At 38.3% G+C, this 25,147-nt stretch overlaps 2 protein-coding genes across 6 annotated transcripts in view; one reads left to right on the top strand and one right to left on the bottom strand.

Moving 5' to 3' along the window:
- Positions 1-25,147, bottom strand: part of itgb1bp1 (integrin beta 1 binding protein 1) — a 1,043,117-nt gene that overhangs the window by 892,902 nt on the left and 125,068 nt on the right. The window lies entirely within an intron of this gene.
- Positions 1-25,147, top strand: part of LOC133646340 (leucine-rich repeat and fibronectin type-III domain-containing protein 5-like) — a 277,314-nt gene that overhangs the window by 28,278 nt on the left and 223,889 nt on the right. The gene's annotated exons all lie outside the window — the stretch shown is intronic.

The raw sequence follows: 25,147 nt of genomic DNA on the forward strand, positions 1-25,147 counted from the left end.
TAAAGCACGCCGATGTGTTACTACGATAGAAAAAGAGTTCTTCAGTGGTTGCTCTTACAATAATAATGTTGCTACAGCTTGGTCATATATATGTATAAGAAAATAGATGGATGCTATTAAAGGTGGGGGAAACAATCGTTTTTTTAGATGCATCTCAATTCGGACATGGACAATTATAAAATCGATTAGTAAACGTCAATAATTGACAATCAATTTATTTATTGTAAAAAAAGTAATGCAGACAGTTCTAAAATTTGGCTGACTGCAGCGAGCCACCTCAATGTGAGCTCCGAACAGCTCCTCTTTTGTAGGGCACTTATGGTAAATGGGTTATACCTGTATAGCGCTTTTCTACCTTCAAGGTACTCAAAGCGCTTGGACACGATTTCCACATTCACCCATTCACACACACATTCACACACTGATAGCGGGAGCTGCCATGCAAGGCCCTAACCACGACCCATCAGGAGCAAGGGTGAAGTGTCTTGCTCACGGACACAACGGACGTGACGAGGTTGGTAGTAGGTGGGGATCGAACCAGGAACCCCCAGGTTTCTGGCACGGCCACACTCCCAACCGCACCACGCCGTCCCTGTTCCAGTTTGCACACATTTACATTAGTTAAATAAATGTGGGATTTAATTTAACTGTTTCTTATTACAAACACACTGTTTTTTTAAAGCTGCTAGTGATAAACGGTTATTTAGTCAAACGAAAAGAAATGTAAAACTGCATCGATATACATAAATTAAAGATGCATCACTAATCGATTTTAAATCAAATCTTAGCTCCTGACTCGTAATTGTAATCGAATCGTGAGGTGCCCAACGATTCCCACCTCTAATGGCTATATAAATGTATTTGTTTTATACATACCTAGACACCAGCCCCCAAACACATTTTTTTCCCTCAATGTGGCCCCGTAGTCAAAATAACTGCAATTTGAGTCATTATTTACTATAATGTTATTAAATTCCCTCTGCACTCAACGTTGCTCATAGGCTTTTTGCTGTTGGCTCTTTGCCAGGTGGTGGGTTTACTGTGTCCAGGTAGGTTGCACCATACAGTGAGTCACAGCCTGTGACCCATTTGAGCTTTGCTACTCACATGACCTCATTCTGACTGCACAGTAAAACAAATCTAATGCTCCTGCAGCTTTCTGTAGTCATGTATACGTATGCGTGTTTGAGCAGAGAGATCTCAGGTGATGCCCATTGTAAGTCGGCTTTAGTCCTTCATTAGAACAGAAGCAGACTTATGTGTTCGTGTGAAAGAGTTGGTGTGTGTGAATGTTTGTAATCGATGTGTCATATGTGTGACACAAGCTCTCACAAAACCAAACACAGTACGTGTTGAGGGACTGTAAGCTTGTTAGCAAGGCTTTGGCTCAGTGGCAGTGTCTGATTGTGCTAATAATAGTGAGGCATCACTTTCCTGTGTGTGGGAAGGTAGTTCAGGTAGACCTGTTGTGCAGATGGAAGTCCCGAGAACATAAACTCAAACCAAAAACAATTTCATTTTGGTTAGGATACAGCATTAAAATATACTGTCGTAGACTATTGAGCATTTTTAAATATATATAAAAATATATGATTAACGTTTTAGTATGCACATTAGACCTGATAGTCCAAAGTTTAGTTTGGTGCGGTTTCTGTTTTTGGTTGGTAATGTGTATTTATCAAGCCAGAGAGCTCAATCGCTTATATTTGATTACCCCAGAAAGCTGGTGAAAATGATGTGGTGTAACAAAGCCCCTGATACCAAAGTCCCCTCTTGAAATGGCCGACCTAGCATTCACATGCAATGACTTTTCAATGGTGAACTTGCAGAGGGGAAATGCTCGCAGGGTGGTGAAAAGAAGCATTGTAAGGACTGCCTCAAAGCATCAGTGAAAGGGTTCTGTATCTCAAACAAAACCTGGGTGTCGTTGACCAAATCAGAGAAGGTATGGACTAGGGCTGGGCGACATGGACCAACACTGATATCCCAGTATTTTAAGGCCAAATGGCGAATTACAATATATATCGGTATTTTAAACAAAATGTGCAAAGTGTTTAGTTTAAACTCTACGCCATATGACTGTTCTAGTTATAATTTTTGCTTTGAAAAATGTAACTGTAAGGAAGTTGCAAACAGCACCTTTTATTTAAGAAACATATATTATTGTTTATTGTTAATTGAGTTAGAATGCATTGTATGTACATTTATTTTATCATTTTTAATGATTACTTTTTGCGGTATATTTGATTAGTATTAATTTTGCTAATCAGCCTGACATAAGCCTTTATAATAATCTTTGTAATTAACACATGGTTAACATATCATTTGACAAGGTTTATCCTGTTAAACTGTAAGTAGGTTATATATAATTAATGAATACAATTAAAATCAAGAGTAAGAAAGCTAATTTAGTGTTAATATTTGAGTGGGCCTCGGCACCCACTGTTGTGGAAAAGATGGGCCCTGAGGTCAAAAAGGTTAAGAACCTTTGCTCTACATGGCAGCGCTCTCGTGATTTTAGGAATCTGCTGAAAATATTTTTTTAGTCTCTTAGTTTTTTGAGCTGAACTCGCAAACCGGTCAGTTGTCATTCCCGGGCCAACAGTTGGATAGCTCTGTTGTTGGAAGAATAACAACTATTTCCTTGCCCCTGCACTGCGTACACTTTTTTTCTCTCCGAGGTTGCACAAAAATAAAATTGTATTGCATTTCCAAATAATGTCCTCAAATAATGTGTTTTAGTGTGTTTGTGAATACGTGTTTGTCTATGTGATCACATTACGTTGCAAATGTAGAGCCATCTGGACTGGCTGACAAATATGCGTATCTGGTGTTAGCGGCTTTGAATATTCATGACCATTGTCTGAACTTGTATGCATATTCATTTTACCTCAAGGCCATAGACTGGCAGAGAGGCTGGTATTTCAATCAGCACAACACAAATTAGCTCAACCTTTGGTGTGACGGTCGAAAACACTTGATGATTTCCTGGGCCCCTTGTTATGCTTGGTGAAAATATGAGGTACAACAGAAAAGTTCTTTGCCTGGTGTCACTAAAAATATAAAATATTTCCCATCCATTCTGAAATTTGCCCTTCGAAGTAATCCCTCTGGAGTCTATGCACTCCTGAAAGGATTTTTCCGGTATCCGCCGCAGCTTTGTCGTCAATGTCGTCTACATTTTCAAAACGGGTCCTCTTGATAAACCCCTTGTGCTTGGGTAAAAGGAAAAATCACACAGAACTAGGTCGGGCAAGTTGGGAAACGTTCAGGAAAGCCAAGTCAAGTTTCACACAATATTCGATGCGAGGGGCAGCGCCCACTGCGAATACTTACCACAGACAATCAACCAACATGTCTATAAAATCACGTCTGGGATTTAGTTTCCTCGGGGGATATGTTTTGAAGATGTGGACGACAATGCTGTGGAAGATACCGGAAGAATCCTTACAGAGGTGCAGGAAGGCGTGGCAGAGAAGGCTGAGAAAGTGTGTTAGACTCCAGTGGGATTTGTTTGATAGGGAAAACTTGAAATACTGATAACCCTCATCCACAACTAAGAAGAGGACATACACAATCTTCAATATTATTCACTGTGTGGACATGGCAATGTTGCAAGTAATACAACCATTACTGACAGAAAAAATGGTCATTTTAAAGTTTAGACATATTTTAGGGTATGCAACAACTTACTATAATCTCCACATAATAACATGTTCTGTTCCAGAGCACTTTTAGGGTGGCCTATTTGTTCTTAAGTGTGACAAGTTCCCTTACTTCTATTGTCTAATGTTAAATTAATATCATAGATAGATAGAGATAGATATAGATAAGACAGACAGACAGACAGACATATAGCAAAATGAGCAGATCAATATATAAACATTTTCAAAATACACACACACACACACACACACACACACACACACACACACACACACACACACACACACACACACACACACACACACACACACACACACACACACATCAATTACCGGGGTGTTGATTTAGTGATTGGTGACTCTTTAAAAGACTCAACTCACACAATGGCAATGCTTTTGATGCTACTGCAAGATGCCGCAGATCGTGCCTTGGGGAGGGAGCGCATATTTCACGGCCATGTAAACCTATTTGCCCGAGGTGACGAATATTTATTTGAACGCTTTAGGCTACCTCAGCGGTCCCCCCTTTCTTAAACTTACATTTTGACATTATGTAATACACATTTCTCTTCTGTAATCTGTTTGTGTTTTCTCCGTGTGTTTGATGTTCGGCTTTTCCGCCGGAATTGTGTCCTTATATGGAGAATCAAGGGCGTTTACCTATGCAAATTACGGAATTAAGGGTGTTTACATATGCGTATTGGGGAAATAAGGACATTTTTATATGCAAATTATGATAGACATACACGCGGTAACCATTTGGCATTCAACAACTTAAGAACAGCAGGTGGGAACAATTAATTTGTTTAAGAAGACGTCATGAATTTGAATGGACTCCTCTTAGGAAATCACTTGGGAAGAAAGATAAGAGGAAAAGTTAGGAACTTATTGCTGAATGGGGCCCATTGTTGCTACTGTTCTGACGTTTCCGAAAAATTAATGAATATCTGCTCCCAATATTGGTTATCGGCCTCCTTGACTACTAATAATTTGTATCGGCCCTGAAAAAAAACCCATCGGTCGATCTCTAGTGGGAACAACGTGAAGGCAGCATACTCTGGAAGGACTTCATCCCATAAACACAGCACTCATATCTGCATAGTATTCCAAGTGCTTTAAAAGACAACACTCAAGAGGAAAACAAAGAACCTTCTTGAAGGGCTGACATGAATAATTCACTGTCAGACAAGAGTAGAGTAGAGGACATTAGACATAGAAGCAGAGAGGAGAGTGAGATGGCGATGGAGTTTGATAGATACAGAGTAAGAGGCATACAAATGGATTGACAAAGATAATCAGCTATTAGAATGCCTAAGCAGTAAAGTTTAAATAAGACACTTAGAAGCTCCTCAAGAGATTGAACATCAAGGATTGCTGAATAAGGGTTGCACAATATAAATTATATACAATATGAATTATATAAATTTGGCCTGGGATAGAGCTTTTAATACTATCGTTATATTGTGATAATGCATGCTGATGACACATTCGAGCTGTTCGGTTCAGTTCAGTTCAGTTCCAGTTTATTTCAAACGCGCTTGCGATACAATGTAATGCATCACATATTTCATTACTGCATGTCCGAAAAGGAGTAGGAAGAATCAGAGCCTTTTTAATCCTACCCCTTTTAATATCATTGCAGTTGTATCCCATTTCTCTGTTCTCTGTTTGTAACAGAACAGTGAATAAATAAATAATAAATAAATAAATACATATACTGTGAGTAAGTAAACAAATATTAAATACATAAATATTCATTATCTCATTAAATAAAAAAAAAAGGTTGAAGATGTTCATAATAATTGTTCTTTTTACTTTGTAAACACTTGTACTTTGAACAGTCGCTTAAACTGAGTCATATTGGTCCTTTGTTTGATTTCTTTGCTTAATCCATTCCATAATTTAATCCTACATACGAATATGTTAAAGGTCATAAGTGTTGTACGTAAATACAAATGTTTTAAATTAGATTTTCCTCGAAGGTTATATTTCTCCTCCTTTCGTTGAGAAGAATTGTTGTACATTCTTGGGTAGCAGGTTATAGTTTGCTTTGTGCATAATTTTAGCTGTTTGCAAATGCACCAAATCGTTGAATTTCAATATTTGTGATTCAATAAATAAAGGGTTTGTATTTTCTCTATATCCAACATGTATTATTCTAATTGATCTTTTTTGTAACACAGTTAGTGAATGAAGTGCACGCACGTGTAGTTGTTTCCCCATATTTCTACACAATAACTCAGATATGGTAACGCTAACGAGCAGTAGAGAATGTGGAGTAATTTTCGGTCATGAACATATTTTGCTTTATTCATTATTGACGTGTTCCTTGCTACTTTATGTTGTATATTTTTTTCATGAGGTTTCCAGTTAATTTTATCATCTGCTATACACCCCAAAATTTGTTTTATTTTACCCTTTCAATAATTACTCCGTCTATCTGTATTTGGGTTTGACTTTCTCTTCTACTGTTACCAAATAGCATTATTTTAGTCTTACTGATATTCAAAGAGTCTGTTTTTGTCAAACTATCTTTTTAATTTGTTCATTTATTCTGTTATTATTTGCATTAGCTTCTGTGTGTTTTCTTCTGAACAAAACGCTGTTGTATCATCTGCAAATAATACTAACTTTAAGTCCGTTGTATTTTTGCAAATGTCGATTATATAAAGATCTAACAATTATGGTCCCAGTATTGATCCCTGAGGTACGCCACAGTATATTTTCAGCTCTGTTGAAGTGTGTTCACCTATGTTCACATATTGCTTCCTGTTGGTTAAGTAGCTTCTTACCCAGTTCAAGACCAACCCTCTGATTCCACACCGTTCTAATTTGTTTATTAAGATGTTATGATTGATCGTGTCAAAAGCTTTTGTTAAGTCTATAAACACTGCTTATAAAACGGTGCGGTTAATTTGTGGATTTTGTTCTGATAACAGCCATAATAAAAATACATTAGGAAAAAAACAGGCAAATACACCAAGGAAGTGTTTTATTGTTTGTGCTATTCGCCATCTTATTGACGAGTTTGCTCACTGCAGATGTCCTTCCATTTATGACTAGTGCTTTGTTTTTCTTGTTTTTTTTCAACTGGAGTGCCAATCGGCTTCTAGCGGTGCATAGCGCTTCGACTCGGATGGATTCTTTATTCATCACTCCAAGTAACGTTTGCAAGTTTTACAGTATAACTAAAACTGTTTATACTTACTAAACCACCCCATGTATGATGTCTGTAGGAGTGTTTTCAAGCATATTGTACATGCTATCTTATGGTAATGCCGCTAGCGTCGTTAGCATGAGCTAATATGCTAAGACGTTTATGAGTGCCTGTGTTTGTATTGTTAACTTACAATGGCATTATTTTTGTCATGTTTCAGTTTCACAAATTCCTCAGTAAATTCACCAAAACGTCACCGTGGAGTTATTGAGTCTGTTTTGCTAATTGGAGAGCTAGCTTCTGCAGCTCGTGGGTCCATGACGATGACTTCTGTTTTGTTTAATCAGCCGTTTTACTTGTGTGTTACAGGCATAGCTACGAAAAAAATTAAAGTATGTAAATGAACATTTTCAGATTTTTTCTGTGTAAATATTCATTTTACAACATATACTTTTACTTATAGTCCGGTGCGGCTAATATATTAAAAATGTTTTATTTCTTCTAAAATTGAGTGGGTCCAGTTTATAAACCGGTGCGCTCTAAAGTCCGGAAAATACGGTATATGTATAAGTGCACATGTGTATGTTAATGAAATTGTGATATTGAAGAGATTTCATTTTGCTACTACCGGTAATTATTTTCTGTGCTACAAAAAAATTTCTGTGCTATTAATTTTTTTCATGTAGTATCCCCAGTGCGACTAGTGGAAAAGCTAACCATACAGCCCTGAGCAACTTCCGGATTATCCAGAGGTGTTCCCAGGCCAGCTGGGAGACATAATGCCCCCAACTTGTCCTGGGTCTTCCCCGTGGCCTCCTATGACGCGCCCTAAACACCTCACCGTGTTGGCGTCCGGGGGGCATCCTGACCAGATGCCCCAACCACCTCACCTGGCTCCTCTCGATGTGGAGGAGTAGTGACTTTATACCAATCTCCTCCCAAATGACAGAGCTTCTCACCCTACCTCTAAGGTAGAGCCCCGCTGCTCGTACCCGCTATCTTGTCCTATCGGTCACAACCCAAAACTCATGACCATAGATGAGGACAAGAATGTCGATCGACTGGTAAATTGAAAGCTTTGCCTTTCGGCTTTGTTCCTTCTTCACCACGACAGATCGATACAGAGTTCGTTCGCATCACTACAGACTTTGCTTCGATCCGCCTGTCAATTTCATGATCCACTCGTGAACAAGACTCTGAGGTATATGAACTCCTCCACTTTACGGTACATATTCAATTCTAAATAACAGGAAAAACTACAAATAATAAAAGCAACAGTATCAATAATAATAATAATATCAATAATAGTTGAGTAATCGTTTAAATCCAAACAATTCTTCTTAAAAACAAAAACAAAAAGCAAAAAAAAAAAATATTAGTATATATATATATTTTTTTTTTTAATTGATCCTCGAAAATTATGACTTCGATTCAGAATCGGAATGAATTAAAATCGCGATTTGGATGTGAATCAATTCTTTGGAGCACCGCCAATGTCCTGTGAGTGTTACAGCTTTTTTGCTATGTGCCGAGCCCTAAATTCTTTTTTTGAAAATAATATTTTTGCGATTTTTTTCTTGAATGTTGCGATTTTGATTTGACATGCAATTTTTTTTCAAGGTCCTCTTATCTTGTATTTTTTAACAAACACAATCAATAAATCAATATATGTTATAACAGGGGTGTCAAACGAACAGGTTTTATCCGGCCCGCGGGATGAATTTGCCAAGTATTAAAATGGGGCGAAATTTTTTAATGAAAGAAACTGCTGTTCTCAATGTGTCCACTACATGTTGCAAGAGCAATTCTTTGTATCTTTGTAGATGATGCTACATATGTAAAACAAAAATAAACCACATGACGTTAGTGCACCAGTCGAGGAAAATGAACAAACTACATAAATAATTAATTTGATTTTGATATTTTTTAATCTTTATAAACACCAATGAGTTGACGGATGAACATTATCACATAATTTATTCAGAAAGTAAAAATAACAACAAATAAAGAGAGTACTATTACCGCAACATGTAAGTGTAAAAAAACAACAACACCATTATGATTTTTACATTTTCAGAATGTGCTTCTTCTATTTTTAAACAAAGAAATCAATCTGAAGATGTCTTTATTTTTAAGTTATTGTGCCGTGATTTTCTCCATGTGGCCGCCGATCTAAAATTAGTTTGACACCCCTGTGTTATAATAAACAATATCAGATTTCTCATACATAAATAGTTTTTTTCACATGGATAATACAACAGCTGCTCTTGGTGCTGTTATGTGTGAATTTATCAGCGGCATAAGCGCATCCACGTAAAGGTTGCAAACATTCCCTTTAATTGGACAAAAATCAATACAAGGCAGCAATAATATTTTATTACATATGTTGTTAACAGAATTTGTTGAGAAGGAAGGAATAGAAATACTGGTGTGATTCGTCCCTGGTCTGATTATTCAATATGTTTAATAAAAACTAAGTTATGCAGAGGAAAAATGAGTGATTAATTGAAACTGCTTACAGTATGTTGCCTTGAAGCGTCCTGATTAACATCAGGTTTTTCTATCTTTCCTCCTTCAACCATGAACTACACAGCTGGCATGTCGTCACATGGGAAGGGAGATTTAATGACATAATTAGTAGTCTCTTTTTTCCCCATTTGTTCTTCACGAAACATATGTATTAATGTGTCAGTAGAGCAATTAATTTATAAAATAAACATCAACACTGATTAGTGTACTGTACTGCCTTTTACAATGGGTTTGTCATCATTCTTCAACTATCAAATACTTGATAATCTGAACTATATTGTGAATTTATTATTGCAGACATTTCACCACTGAGTCCCTTTTAGAGATCCATTTAAATAGGTAATGCTGGTGACAAAAACCTTTTAACAGTACAATGCAAATAGTAAAATCATCGCAGTGGCCCTGTTCACTTGTATAACGGTACGCAGTCTTGGAAGCAAGCCGGGCACTCTTCTGCGTTCCCAGACAAATTCGGGGCCTAATGGATCTCACTTAACAGGCTAACACAGTCAAAACCATACAACTCGAACTCGGGGAGGAAAAAGCAGGGCGTCATTAAAATCTTTCTGCATGAACAAATTTACATGGTAACATATAATTGGGGGCACACCTTTTCATGGGTCATACTGATACTAAAGCTCTTGTTATAAAGTGAGAAAGTAGGCCAAGTATATGAGACTGCTACAAAGTTTTGCTCAGTACATGAACTTTCTGTCCTAAGAGAGAACGACCAAACAGAATGTAATTGGAAACTCTTAATTGCTCATTGGTGTAAATCATGAATGTGTGTGTAAATGGTCGGTGTGTTTCCTGCAAATTACTGGCAACCAGTCCAGGATGTACTCCACCTTTCATCCAATGCCAGCTGGGTTAGGCTCCAACTCACCAGTAACCCTAATGAAGACAAGTAGCGTAAAAAATAATGGATAAAATAAAGAGGTGTATTTACCATAGCAAGGTACCGTAACATGAGGTATTATGCCTGACTCCGATATATCTGATCATTAAAAAGTATGGTTGTCGTGAACTCTCCCTGAGATAATTGTAAACAAACATGGCATCGATCTTGTGGGACTTCTTCAGTGTTTCAGAGGAAGACTTTTCACAAGCTGTTTGCTAAGCCTTGGCCGATAAACAATTAATCAATCCATCGACCTATAAGTCAAAATGAAATGGATAATTTTGCTGGCATTGATAAATTGCCATGTCCGTGTGTCTTTGCTCTCTTTATCTGTCGCTTCCAATCAGAGTGTTAGGTTCACTCTGTGCATCGTTCTAATCAGTTGTTCAATAGCAGAAAAAAGTTAATCCTCTTCTCAGTCATCCACTGTCGTTGTCTCTGTGGGTGGAGGCGATACTTGTATCTTACACACACAATATCTTTATTGTCGTTAGTGAGAAGCACTGCAAGATAACACAAATTGGGAGAAAAAAGTTGATTGCAAAGCCAATTGTCCTGTTTGTGGAATATTTCGGCCTGAGACCGAATGACCAAGATGAGCCCATCAACACACGACTGAGCAAGTATGCCGAATTTGTTAGAAAGTGACGGCAACAACAAAAAAGATAACAAAACAAACCACCCAACCCAGTTTTTCTAACTAGGGAAAAATGTTAATTATTTATTTAAGTGCAATTTTGCAAACAGATTTTGAGAGTCAATTCTATATTTATTATTTTTTAGTTTATTTGTTTATTTAGGATAATCAAAAGTTTTTGACCCACCAATAAAAATGGTAAAACATCCATCCATTTTCTACCGCTTGTCCCTTTCGGGTTTGCGGGGGGTGCTGGAACCTATCTCAGCTGCATTCGGGCGGAAGGCAGGGTACACCCTGGACAAGTCCCCACCTCATCGCAGGGCAGACACAGATAGACAGACAACATTCACACTCACATTCACACACTAGGGCCAATTTAGTGTTGCCAATCAACCTATCCCCAGGTGCATGTCTTTGGAGGTGGGAGGAAGCCGGAGTACCCGGAGGGAACCCACGCAGTCACGGGGAGAACATGCAAACATTTTCTACCGCTTATCCCTTTAGGGGTCGCGGGGGGTGCTGTAGCCTATCTCAGCTGCATTCGGGCGGTAGGCGGGTACACCCTGGACTAGTCACCACCTCATCGCAGGGCCAACACAGATAGACAGACAACACACTTGGGCCAATGTTATGGTATATTACAATTATCCATCCATCTATTTTCTACTGTTTGTTCTACTCTGGGTGCCCAGGGGCATGGGGCGTATCCCCGCTACATTCGGGCGGAAGGCAGGGTACATCCTGGACATGTCAATGCGTCATCGCAAGGCCAACATAGATAGACAGACAACTCACATTCACCCATTAGGGCCAATTTAGTGTTGCCTATCAGCATATCCCCGGCTGCATGTCTTTGGAGGTGGTAGGAAGCAGGAGGGAACCCCCGCAGTCACGAGGAGAACATGCAAACTCCACACAAAAAGACCCAGAGATAGAACCCAGGACCTTCCTATTGTGGGTTGCACACATTAACTCCTGTGCTACAGTACAGTAATGTAATTGGTTACTTAAAGACTCTCAGTTAACTATAATGTTTGTCATGGATAGGCTCCAGCACCCCCCACAACCTTGTAAGGGACAAGCGGTAGAAAATGGATGGCTGGATGGGTTGCTGGTCTTTTTTTTATGATGCTCTCCCAAAGCTTTTCTTGCATCCACCCACACACAAATGTAACATGTGTTGGGCTACCCAAGACTGTTTCAATTGGATTTAAAAAACAAACAAACAAACAAACAGCATTGCTTGTAGGAAATAATTACATCATGTTTTTCTTAAAAAAGGCTAGAAACTAATTAATTATTACAAATTAAAAAACAACAATCTTTACATAATGAAACAATTACAACAATTGAAGCAGTGCTATCACAAGAAGCCCCATTTGCTGTAACAAATTATATCAAGACCTGCAATGACGCCCCAGGGAGCAGTATTACACCATCACTTAAATGTAGAAAAAATGTTGGATAAGAATATGGTCACGTACTGTACATCCTGGTAAACAGATGGTTGATGTCAGGCCTGTGCAATACACATAAGTTAAATATCATTATGCAATATTCACACAGGGATTAAATAATAATCGCTACATAATGTATCCCCTACTCTGCTTTGTAATAGGCACGGTGCAGGCTTAAAGGTGGGTCAGATGAATGATGCCAGATTAAAATAGATTATATTTAATATTTGCTATGCACAATGCAAAGCAATCAATAGTGATGGCAGTGTGGTACAATGTTACCTATTTACCTCATAAACGATACGGACAACCCCCATGCAGCTAAGCCGTGTGAGATGAAGCTTATACACATTACTATAACTTTCAGATCAAAAGCTAGATAGGCAAACAGGTCATGAATTAAATTTCTGCACACATGATTGATTGGCAAGGCTATATTATATATATGTTGTCGATGTGCGTGGGAGCGTTCATGATTAATCTACAGCATCAACTAGGGATGGAACGGTGTAATAAAAAAATCTGAACCTTTCGGTTGACCTGTGTCGCTCTGATCATGTTTTTTTTTTATTGCATAATATTTGCATATTGCCCTTGTTTCCCGACATCCCGGCTGAAGTTACGAATCTCTCGGCTGGGAATGTTTTTGCATGGATGTAGAATATTGTAGCATTTGACTAGGAATTGAAAAGACAACGAGGAGGCGGTCGAACTATCCATCCATCCATCCATCCATTTTTTACCGCTTGTCCCTTTCGGAATCGCGGGGGGTGCTGGAGCCTATCTCAGCTGCACTCGGGCGGAAGGCGGGGTACACCATGGACAAGTCGCCACCTCATCACAGGGCCAACACAGATAGACAGACAACTATTATGTTAGATCCACTATGGACTGGACTTTCACAATATTATGTCAGACCCACTCGACGTCCATTGCATCCGGTCTCCCCTAGAGGGAGGGGGTTCACCCACATATGCGGTCCTCTCCAAGGTTTCTCATAGTCATTCACATCGACGTCCCACTGGGTTGTGAGTTTTTCCTTGCCCTTATGTGGGCTCTGTACCACGGATGTCGTTGTGGCTTGTGCAGCCCTTTGAGACACTTGTGATTTAGGGCTATATAAATAAACATTGATTGATTGATTGATTGACAACATTCACACTCACATTCACACACTAGGGCCATTTTTTTTATTGTTGCCAATCAACCTATCCCCAGGTGCATGTCTTTGGAGGTGGGAGGAAGCCGGAGTACCCGGAGGGAACCCACGCAGTCACGGGGAGAACATGCAAACTCCACACAGAAAGATCCCGAGCCCGGGATTGAACTCAGGGCCTTCGTATTGTGAGGCACATGCACTAACACCTGGTACCACCGTGCTGCCTGCGGTCGAACTAGAATCACTTTAATAAAACTAACTACCGAGCAAAAACAACATCTTCGACAGTCTCATTGAAAGCGTGCAGCAGTGGGCCCAAGTCTTCTTCTTCTCCTTTTCCCTTCCGTCTACCTCGCTCTCATCCAATCACTAGTCAGGACACATTCAATGACTGTCAAACTGTCGGAAAGTACAACTCTAAAGGAGAAATGAACTACAGGTATTTTTAAAAGTTCACATTAACTCCACGCCGGTGTTAAAAAAATGCCTGTTCACACAAAAATACATTTACCGGCCGTTTTGTCCAAGCCAGAACAAATTATCACTGATGACCGGAACAAAACACCTCTGTTCATCAATAAAGTGACATATTAGATGCAATGACGTGTATATTATTTTTAAAATAAGCGCCAAGTCTCAAAGATGAATACCTGTTGGAATCTCTTTATAGTAGGGTTGTACGGTATACTGGTATTAGTATCGTTTTTGAATGGCTTTATAAATAAAGTTGGTATGGTATGGTATGGTATGGTCATGTCATGTCATTGCTGGTGTACGAGCAGAGGAGCATGTTCAGCAGTGCACAATCACTGAGTACTTACAAGCAGACACAGTGTGTAGACAGAAAAGGGAGAACGGACACATTTTGGCTTAAACATTGACGATAAAGGTGAAGTTATAACACTGAAACACCCTCAGGAAGAGGTGCTTTAAGACAGTGGTTCTCAACCTTTTTTCAGTGATGTACCCCCTGTGAATTTTTTTTTAATTCAAGTACCCCCTAATCAGAGCAAAGCATTTTTGGTTTGAAAAAAGAGATAAAGAAGTAAAATACAGCACTATGTCATCAGTTTCTGATTTATTAAATTGTATAACAGTGCAAAATATTGCTCATTTGTTGTGGTCTTTCTTGAACTATTTGGAAAAAAAGATATAAAAATAACTAAAAACTTGTTGAAAAATAAACAAGTGATTCAATTATAAATAAAGATTTCTACACATAGAAGTAATCATCAACTTAAAGTGCCCTCTTTGGGGATTGTAATAGAGATCCATCTGAAATCATGAACTTAATTCTAAACATTTCTTCACAAAAAAATAAATCTTTAACATCAATATTTATGGAACATGTCCACAAAAAATCTAGCTGTCAACACTGAATATTGCATTGTTGCATTTCTTTTCACAGTTCTTTTTGACAGTCATTTAAAGGCCTACTGAAACCCACTACTACCGACCACGCAGTCTGATAGTTTATATATCAATGATGAAATCTTAACATTGAAACACATGCCAATACGGCCGGGTTAACTTATAAAGTGCAATTTTAAAATTCCCGCCACACTTCCGGTTGAAAATCTCCTTTGGATATGATTTATGCGCGTGACGTCATAAAATGCACGGAAGTGTTTGGGCCCTATTGGACACAATACACAAAGCTCTGTTTTCTTCGACAAAATTCCACAGTATTCTGGACATCTGTGTTGGTGAATCTTTTGCAATTTGTTTAATGAACAATGGAGGCTGCAAAGAAGAACGTTGTAGGTGGGATCGATCGGTGTCTTAGCGGCTAAGTACAACACTTACAGCAACACAACAAGGACTACTTACCCTGATAGAAGACGCCTAGCTGATGCTTGCCGCCAAACCCACGGATGAAGTCCTTCGTCGCGCCGTTGATCGCTGGAACGCAGGTGAGCACGGCTGTTAATGGGAAGATGAGGGCTGGCTGGCGTAGGTGGAGCGCTAATGTTTTATCATAGTTCTGTGAGTTCCGGTTGCTAAGCTGCTAAATTAGCCTAAGCGTCGTTAGCAACAGCATTGTTAAGCCTTACCAGGCTGAGAATTTTTAACCGTGTAGTTACATGTACATGGTTTAATAGTATTTTTGCTCTTCTGTCTATCCTTCCAGTCAGGGGTTTATTTATTTTGTTTCTATCTTCATTTGAGAACGATGCTAGCACGTTAGCTCAGTAGCTAAGTGTGTCACCGATGTATTGTCTTGAAGATAAAAGTCACTTTAAATGTCCATTTCACGTGCTCGACTCTCATTTTCAAGAGGATATAGTATCCGAGATGGTTTAAAATACAAATCCGTGATACACAATACAAAAAGGAGAGAGTACATAGTTCTGTGAGTTCCGGTTGCTAAGTTGCTAAATTAGCCTTAGTGTCGTTAGCAACAGCATTGTTAAGCCTTACCAGGCTGATAATTTTTAACCGTGTAGTTACATGTACATGGTTTAATAGTATTTTTGCTCTTCTGTCTATCCTTCCAGTCAGGGGTTTATTTATTTTGTTTCTATCTTCATTTGAGAACGATGCTAGCACGTTAGCTCAGTAGCTAAGTGTGTCACCGATGTATTGTCTTGAAGATAAAAGTCACTTTAAATGTCCATTTCACGTGCTCGACTCTCATTTTCAAGAGGATATAGTATCCGAGATGGTTTAAAATACAAATCCGTGATACACAATACAAAAAGGAGAGAGTACATAGTTCTGTGAGTTCCGGTTGCTAAGTTGCTAAATTAGCCTTAGTGTCGTTAGCAACAGCATTGTTAAGCCTTACCAGGCTGATAATTTTTAACCGTGTAGTTACATGTACATGGTTTAATAGTATTTTTGCTCTTCTGTCTATCCTTCCAGTCAGGGGTTTATTTATTTTGTTTCTATCTTCATTTGAGAACGATGCTAGCACGTTAGCTCAGTAGCTAAGTGTGTCACAGATGTATTGTCTTGGAGATAAAAGTCACTTTAAATGTCCATTTCGCGTGCTCGACTCTCATTTTCAAGAGGATATAGTATCTGAGGTGGTTTAAAATACAAATCTGTGATCTACAATAGAAAAAGGAGAGAGTGTGGAATCCAATGAGCCAGCTTGTACCTAAGTTACGGTCAGAGCGAAAAAAGATACGTACATCACTGCCTCTCAAGTCCTTCACTGTAACGTTCCTCATCTACGAATCTTTCATCCTCGCTCAAATTAATGGGGTAATCGTCACTTTCTCGGTCCGAATCTCTCTCGCTCCATTGTAAACAATGGGGAATTGTGATGAATACTAGCTCCTGTGACGTCACGCTACTTCCGGTACAGGCAAGGCTTTTTTTATCAGCGAGTAAAAGTTGCGAACTTTATCGTCGATTTTCTCTACTAAATCCTTTCAGCAAAAATATGGCAATATCGCAAAATGAACAAGTATGACACATAGAATGGATCTGCTATCCCCGTTTAAATAAAAAAAAATCATTTCAGTAGGCCTTTAAAAAAAAAATCTGACGTACCCCTTGGCATACCTTCAAGTACCCCCAGGGGTACGCGTACCCCCATTTGAGAACCACTGCTTTAAGACATGGCTAGCCAGCTAGCGGCTAAAGTCCATCCGCAATCGGCAGTGTTTTAACTACTTCTAAATCACTAATCCTCGCCTCCATGGCAAATGAATAAGTTAATGAATGTAAACAAATGCCATGGGTGGATCTACACCTGACATCCGCTGTAATGATACCAAGTACAGTAGCGTATCTAGTCCATACTACTATGATTACATTATGATTTTTTAGCATCACAACATCTTTCGTTTTTTTTAAATGTATATTATGTTTAGAAACTCAGGAAATATGTCCCTGGACACATGAGGACTTTGAATATGACCAATGTATGATCCTGTAACTAGTTGGTATCGGATTGATACCCAAATTTGTGGTGTCATCCAAAACTAATGTAAAGTATCAAACAACAGAAGAATAAGTGATTATTACATTTGAACAGAAGTGTAGATAGAACATGTTAAAAGAGAAAATAAGCAGATATTAACAGTAGATTAACAAGTAGATTAATAATTCATTTTCTACCACTTGTCCTTAATAATGTTGACAAAATAATAGGATGATAAATGACACAATATGTTACTGCATAACCCAGCAGCTAAATTAGGAGCCTTTCTTTGCTTACTTACTAATAAAAGACAAATTGTCTTGTTTTTATTTTATGTAAGGACAAACTTGCAATAAGAAACATATGATAAATGTACCGTAAGATTTTTTGTTAAAATAAAGCCAATAATGCAATTTTTTGTGGTCCCCTTTATTTAGAAAAGTACCGAAAAGTATAGAAATAATTTTGGTACCGGTACCGGTACCAAAATATTGGTATCGCGACAACACTACTCTTTTGAGTCAACAACACAGAACCCCCAAATATTAATGAAGTCATTGCTTGGACAAAAGTGCATGGAATGATATCTATTGGACTGCAAACACCAAATGTTGGCAGCTCTGTAACTATACATTAAATAATTGTTATGGTTAAGGTATTAGTTTATTTCGAACATGCATACAGTTACAATTTGGTACAACATATATTTCCAGTTTCTTATTACAGCTGGTCTGAAAAGGAGTAGGCAGAAACAGTTTATTTATTCCTCTCCCTCTCCGTTTAATAGCAATTTCTAACACATTTGTTTGAACTTAGTCTGTAATAATTAAATACATATGTAAATAAATAAAAAATAGGGTTCTCATAAATAGTTAAGTAAGTTGTGATCAACATTATGAGATGAGTAAGAATATCTTATTTTTTTTAATAAGGTTCAAGATCTGCATCATGATTCTTCTTTCTTTTACTTTGTAAACGCTTTGAGTTTGAACAGTTTCTTAAAGTGGATCATTTTAGTGCTTTGTTTGACTTCTTCGCTTAATCCATTCCATAGTTTAATTCCACATAGTAATATACAAAAGGTCTAAAGTGTTATACGTGCATACAAATGTTTTAAGTTACATTTTTTCCTAAATTATATACTGTAGTTCTCGTTTTCTGTTGAGAAAAAATGTTGTCGTCCCGGATAGCAGGTTATTGTTTGCTTTGTAAATAATTTTAGCTGTTTGTATGAACTCATTGAATTTCAATATTTTTGATTCAATAAATAAAGGGTTTATATGTTCACGACAGCCAACATTTTGTATTATTCTGACCTTTTTTTGTAACATTATTAGTGAAGGAATCATACTTTAGTAGTTGTTTCCCCATATTTCTGCACAATAATCAGACATGGTAACACTAGCCAGCAGTGAACATATTTTGCTTTATTCATTATTTACGTGTTCCTTGCTACTTTATGTTGTATATTTTTACATGAGATTTCCAATAATTTTGTGTTTGACTTACCCTTTCATTGTTAACAAATAATATTATTTTATTTTTACGGAGATTCAAAGATAATCTGCTTTTGTCAAACCTTCTCTTAAATGTGTTCATTTCTTTTGTTATTATTTGTATTAGAGTTTGTGTGTTCAGTCATGTCGTGTGCAAATAACACTAACTTTAAAGTCTTTTGTAACTTTATATAGAGATTGAACAATTTTTGGTCTCAGTATTGATCCCTGGGGTACGCTGCAAAATATATTTAGCACTCCTGGTTCGCCGAGCTTCACATATTGCTTCCCTTAATCTCTGATGCAATAACCCTTGTAATTTGTTAATTAATATAATATGGTTAAATGTGTCACATACTTTTGTTAAGTCTATAACCACTGATAAAAATGGTAATGGTAGATTATTGGAATATATGGTCTTCTGGGGTATTAAAAAGAACAATGTACAACGAACAGAACACACAAAACATAAGATCCAAACTGCGGATGTTTTGAATTATTCCATCCCTAGTGTTAACTTGCAGCTCAGTCATGATTTGTATAGCTGTAATTCATGTAGCATACTGACAAACATAAAGTTAGTTCCCAGTGAAACATGGCCCAAATGTTAATACTGGTAAGTTATTCATAGCACAGCAACACTGTAAGGGAGCTTTGTTAGCACCCCTCCCTCTATGTTGCTACATTAAATAATTCATAAACTTGACAAAGTATATTATATTTTGGGGGCTGATCCATCTGTCCATTTTTATTTTTTTATTTTTATCCTGTTCAGCATCTGACCTGCAGTCTTTCCCAGTTGATTTCCAAAAGTAGAACTACACTTTGGACTGAATGATATTTACATGTCTAAACCCATGCTGCCTACATGGAATTCAGACAGGTATATGACTATACTCAGTCACTCTGTTCAGATGATGATATCACACAAATAATTTCTAAATTCATTACCGTATTTTCTGGGCTATAGAACTCAACCGTATTTAAGCCGCACCCACCAAATTTTAGAAGAAAAACATATTTTTACATGTTTACTAGGGGTGTAACGGTACACAAAAATTTCGGTTCAGTACGTACCTCAATTTAGAGGTCACAGTTCAGTTCATTTTCGGTACAGTAAGAAAACAACAAAATATACATTTTTGGGTTATTTATTTACCAAATTTGTAAACAATGGCTTTATCCTTTTAACATTGTGAACACTATAATAATTCTGCCCACGTTAATCAACATTAAACTGCCTCAAGTTGTTGCTCAGATTAAATAAAATGACAAAACTTTTCTTCTACATATAAAAAGTGCAACAATAAACAGTTTCAAGTCAACTCATCATGCTTAATTTATTACAGCATTTGGGAAGCCTGTAGTTGATTTTTATTATGTAAATGTTATATTTTTATCAACATGTGATAGCAGGGACTCTGCCACACACACACTAACACACGCACACACACACACCGCAAAATGAGCTAACGTTACGCTAAAAGCTAATTAGCTTTCCCCTCAAACCAGGACTGCGAGCTAGCTGAGCTGCAGTTTAAGTTTCTAGAACTTCAACGGGCTCATAGTGATGTTACTAGTAGTTGACTGGGAGATGTTTATCATCATTTGGGGAGCGTCTCCTCCCTTATGCTCACCTGCTAAACAACTATCTGCTCGACGCTGAAGCACTGACTCCATGCGCTCTGAATACGCACTGCTGATTGGCTGTAACCCCTCTTAATGTACCCAATCAGATGGTTGTTTGTTGGGACAATGCTGGGTGCTGAGACAGAGGCAGAAGAAGCAAAGCAGCTTGTTAAGACTTTAGCTTAGAAACTCGTTCGGTACACCCCCGTACCGAACCGAAACCCCCGTACCGAAACGGTTCAATACAAATACACGTACCGTTACACCCCTAATGTTTACATACCTTAATTGTTTTGAAACGGTGCCTGTACCACGGCATCAAAACAGCTGATCAAACCAAACAGAAGTCATGGTCATGGACCCACTATCTGCAGAAGCTAGCTCTCCAATCAGCTAAACAGACTCAATAACTCTACGGTGATGTTTTAGGGAATTTACGAAACTGAAACAATACGAAAAGAATGCCAACGTAAGTAATAATACTTAACACAGACACTTGTAAATGTGTTAGCATATTCACTAATGCTAGCGACGCTTGCTTGATGACATTAGGATAGCACATACAAATATGCATGAAAAGACTCGTACAGACATCACAGATGAGACAGTTTAGTAAGTACTAATTGTTTTAGTTGTATTGTAAAACATTGCTTGCAGTAGTAAATGAAGAACCATTTCGAGCGGAAACGCTCTGGACAGTTAAACTTCCAGTTTAAGGCACACAACAGGAAGTACATTATAACCAGTAGCACCTGCAGTAAACAGATCCAAAATATGGCGCTAAAGCACACACAGTAACACACCTTTTTAAAGTCTCTGTCGGTGTCCTATGAAAACTATTTGTTGAATACAAAACATTATGGCCGTTAACAAAGACACATATATAAATAAATATATACATTAGCCGCACCGTTTTATAAGATGCAGGGGTCAAAGCATTGGAAAAAGTAGTACGGTAGTTACGATGAGTTAATTAGTGAAACGGTTTGACACCAACAAATTAATAAATATATTAATGGATGTAAGGTTAAGAATTTAAAATCTCATGGGGATTTCCTTTGTTACACAAATATTTGCTACCTGAAAATTCAGCTGTGCTTGAAAAGCTCAATCTCTGTCTTTCTTGTAAAAACATCTGTACACTTTCACACCATCTCTTATGGGGAGCGGGTTCAAGCCATCTGTGAGCTAACCTGTGACATGTATTCAGCTTGATGTATCACCTAAATGCAGCTGAATGGATTTAACAGTCTGGAACAAATAACAGTATTATGTTCAGTGGATTACATTTACACATGTTCAGTCCACCTGTCAAAATCAAGGTCGGCATTAGGCTCAAAGTACACACACAAGTTAACGTGAAAAGTAAGTAAATGAAATAGGTGTTTTACCGCAGCGGATTTATCTTAAGGGAAAAGTGTGATGGAAATATGACCTAGCTTTGTGCCTCACTGGAAGATGTTGTCTTTTAGCGTTTTTCAAAGGAGTTGGTGATTTTGTCTGTCTCGGTCAGATACGTAACAAATTGCTTCTCTCATTTCCTTATGCTCCAGATGGGACTGCAGAAACTTGATGACTTCTACAAAGCTGTTGAAGACATTGTCTGGTTATTATTACACATTACAAAATTAGCATCTAATGAGGTTCCAACAAGTACATTTCTTGCTTAACCTTGCATTTTTTAATTCAGTTAGAGGTTGGCCTGTTGAGGTTGGCCTGTTTTGTGTGAGTTTGTTTGTGTGTTTGAAAAGTGTACAGTGCAACACCAATTTATGAACTTAATTGGTTCTTAAACATTGAAATGTGCGTATAGTGCAGTGTTTTTTAACCTTTTTTGAGGCAAGGCACATTTTTTTCATTAAAAAATCCGGAGGAACACCACCAGCAGAAAACGTTAAAAAATGAAACTCCACCAGGTCGTCGTGCGTTATTTTGAGTTTGTTGGTGTTTTCCTGTGTGTAGTGCTTTAGTTCTTGTCTTGTGTTGTTATTTTGGTGGCCCTTCCTGTTTTGTTTGTGTTTTCCTGTGGCAGTTTTATGTCTTCCTTTGAACGCTATTCCGCGCACCTGCTTTGTGTTAGCAAGCAAGGCTATTTACATTGTTGCTGTCCTTCTTTGTGTGGACATTGTTGATTGTCATGTCATGTACGGATGTACTTTGTGGACGGCGTAAGTTTTTGCTGTCGTCCAGCATTCTGTTTCTGTTTACTTTGTAGCCAGTTCAGTTTTACTTTCGTTTTGCATAGCCATTGCCTTTTCCTTTCCCTTTCGTTCATTTTTGGTTTAAGCATTACATACCTTTTTACCTGCACGCTGCCTCCCGCTGTGGTCTGCATATTGGGATCACAACAAACCATCCTCGTCTCACCCGACATATTCCGACTTTTACAAAGCAATTAACTACCTGCTGCCACCTACTGACATGGAGTATAACATGGTTACCCTGCCGAGTTTTACACAGCACAGACACTAAGCAACGGCACATTATTTGCAGATTATAATTATTGATATGCAAAAAAATTTTTGGAGACCAATTAGGTGAAGTTGCATTATTTCCCATGGCACACCAGACAATACAGTGGTTGAAAAACACTGGTATAATGAAGCAGAGTTCCCCATAGGAAACGATGCAAATATGAATAATGGGTTCCAGCCTTGACAAAAGTCTATATTTCAGTAAATGTTTGTACACTTTAAACACAACACATGCACACACACAGAAGCCACTATGGTGCCTTCCCAAAAAATAAGACATCATTAACTTTAACAATTATATTGCTACTAGGGTTGTACGGTATACTGATACTAATAAAGTACCGTAGTACTAATGAGGTAAAAAAAGGTACTATACTGCCATTGAATAATATCAGTACTTTTTTTAAGCTACGTGAGGCATGCCGTTGTGACATTGCTGGTATACGAGCCTCGACGCAAGAGGGATAATGGACCTATTTTTGCTGAAAAACTAAGGATATAGTACATTGCGCTATAAACACTGAAGCGCTGCTCTGCTAGCAGTGCTTTAAAACATAGCTAGCCACTAGCTCGCTAGAGGCTAATCTCTCTCCGTAGTGTTTTAGCTACTAATCCTTAACTCCATTTCGACTAATAAATGTTTCTTATAAGCATCATCCCCTGAGGATGATGACAAGCTAAACATGCGTCACTACAACGTAGGAGGATACAATAGCTAACCGTTAACAGCAAGCTAGCACTCCTGAATGTGAACAAAACGGTGGATCTACACAATTATTGATCGTAACATTACCAAGTACAATTTAGAAAAGTTGTCCCTGGACACAGGGGAACTTTAAAGGCCTACTGAAATTAATTTTTTAAATTTAAACGGGGATAGCAGATCCATTCTATGTGTCATACTTGATCATTTTGCGATATTGCCATATTTTTGCTGAAAGGATTTAGTATACAACAACGACGATAAAGTTCGCAACTTTTGGTCTCTGATAAAAAAAAGCCTTGCCCCTACCGGAAGTAGCGTGACGACACCGGAGGAAGGACTGCTCACATTTTCCTATTGTTTACACCAGCAGCGAGAGAGATTCGGACCGAGAAAGCGACGATTACCCCATTAATTTGAGCGAGGATGAAAGATTTGTGGATGAGGAACGTGAAAGTGAAGGACTAGCGTGCAGTGCAGAACGTTTTTTTTTTTGCTCTGACCGTAACTTAGGTACAAGGGTTCATTGGATTCCACACTCTCTCCTTTTTCTATTGTGGATCACAGATTTGTATTTTAAACCACCTCGGATACTTTATCCTCTTGAAAATGAGAGTCGAGAACGCGAAATGGACATTCACAGTGACTTTTATCTCCACGACAATACATCGGTGAAGCACATTAGCTACTGAGCTAACGTGATAGCATCGGGCTTTACTGCATATAGAAACCAAACAAATAAGTCCCTGACTGGAAGGATAGACAGAAGATCAACAATACTACCAAACTCTGGACATGTAAATACACGGTTAATGCTTTCCAGCTTGGCGAAGCTTAGCAATGCTGTTGCTAACGACGCCATTGAAGCTAACTTAGCTACGGAACCTCGACAGAGCTATGCTAAAAACATTATCTCTGCACCTACGCCAGCCCTCATCTGCTCATCAACACCCGTGCTCACCTGCGTTCCAGCGATCGTCGGTACGACGAAGGACTTCACCCGATCACCGATGCGGTTGGCGGCCCGGAGACTGAGGAAGTCAAGGTGAGGTCGTTGGGCTAGCGCGTCTGCTATCCTCAAAGTGCTCCTGGTTGTGTTGCTGTATTCCGCCGCTAATACACCGATCGCACCTACAGCTTTCTTCTTTGCAGTCTCCATTGTTCATTAAACAAATTGAAAAAGATTCACCAACACAGATGTCCAGAATACTGTGGAATTTTGGGATGAAAACAGAGCTTTTTTGTATTGGATTTAATGGGTCCGAATACTTCCGTATCAACCGTTGACGTCACGTGACGCGCATACGTCATCATATCTAGACGTTTTCAACCGGAAGTGTGGCGGGAAATTTATAATTGCACTTTATAAGTTAACCCGGCCGTATTGGCATGTGTTGCAATGTTAAGATTTCATCATTGATATATAAACTATCAGACTGCGTGGTCGGTAGTAGTGGGTTTCA

Source organism: Entelurus aequoreus, linkage group LG03 (genome assembly GCF_033978785.1).
Source record: "Entelurus aequoreus isolate RoL-2023_Sb linkage group LG03, RoL_Eaeq_v1.1, whole genome shotgun sequence".
NCBI classification, from domain to species: Eukaryota; Metazoa; Chordata; class Actinopteri; order Syngnathiformes; family Syngnathidae; genus Entelurus; species Entelurus aequoreus.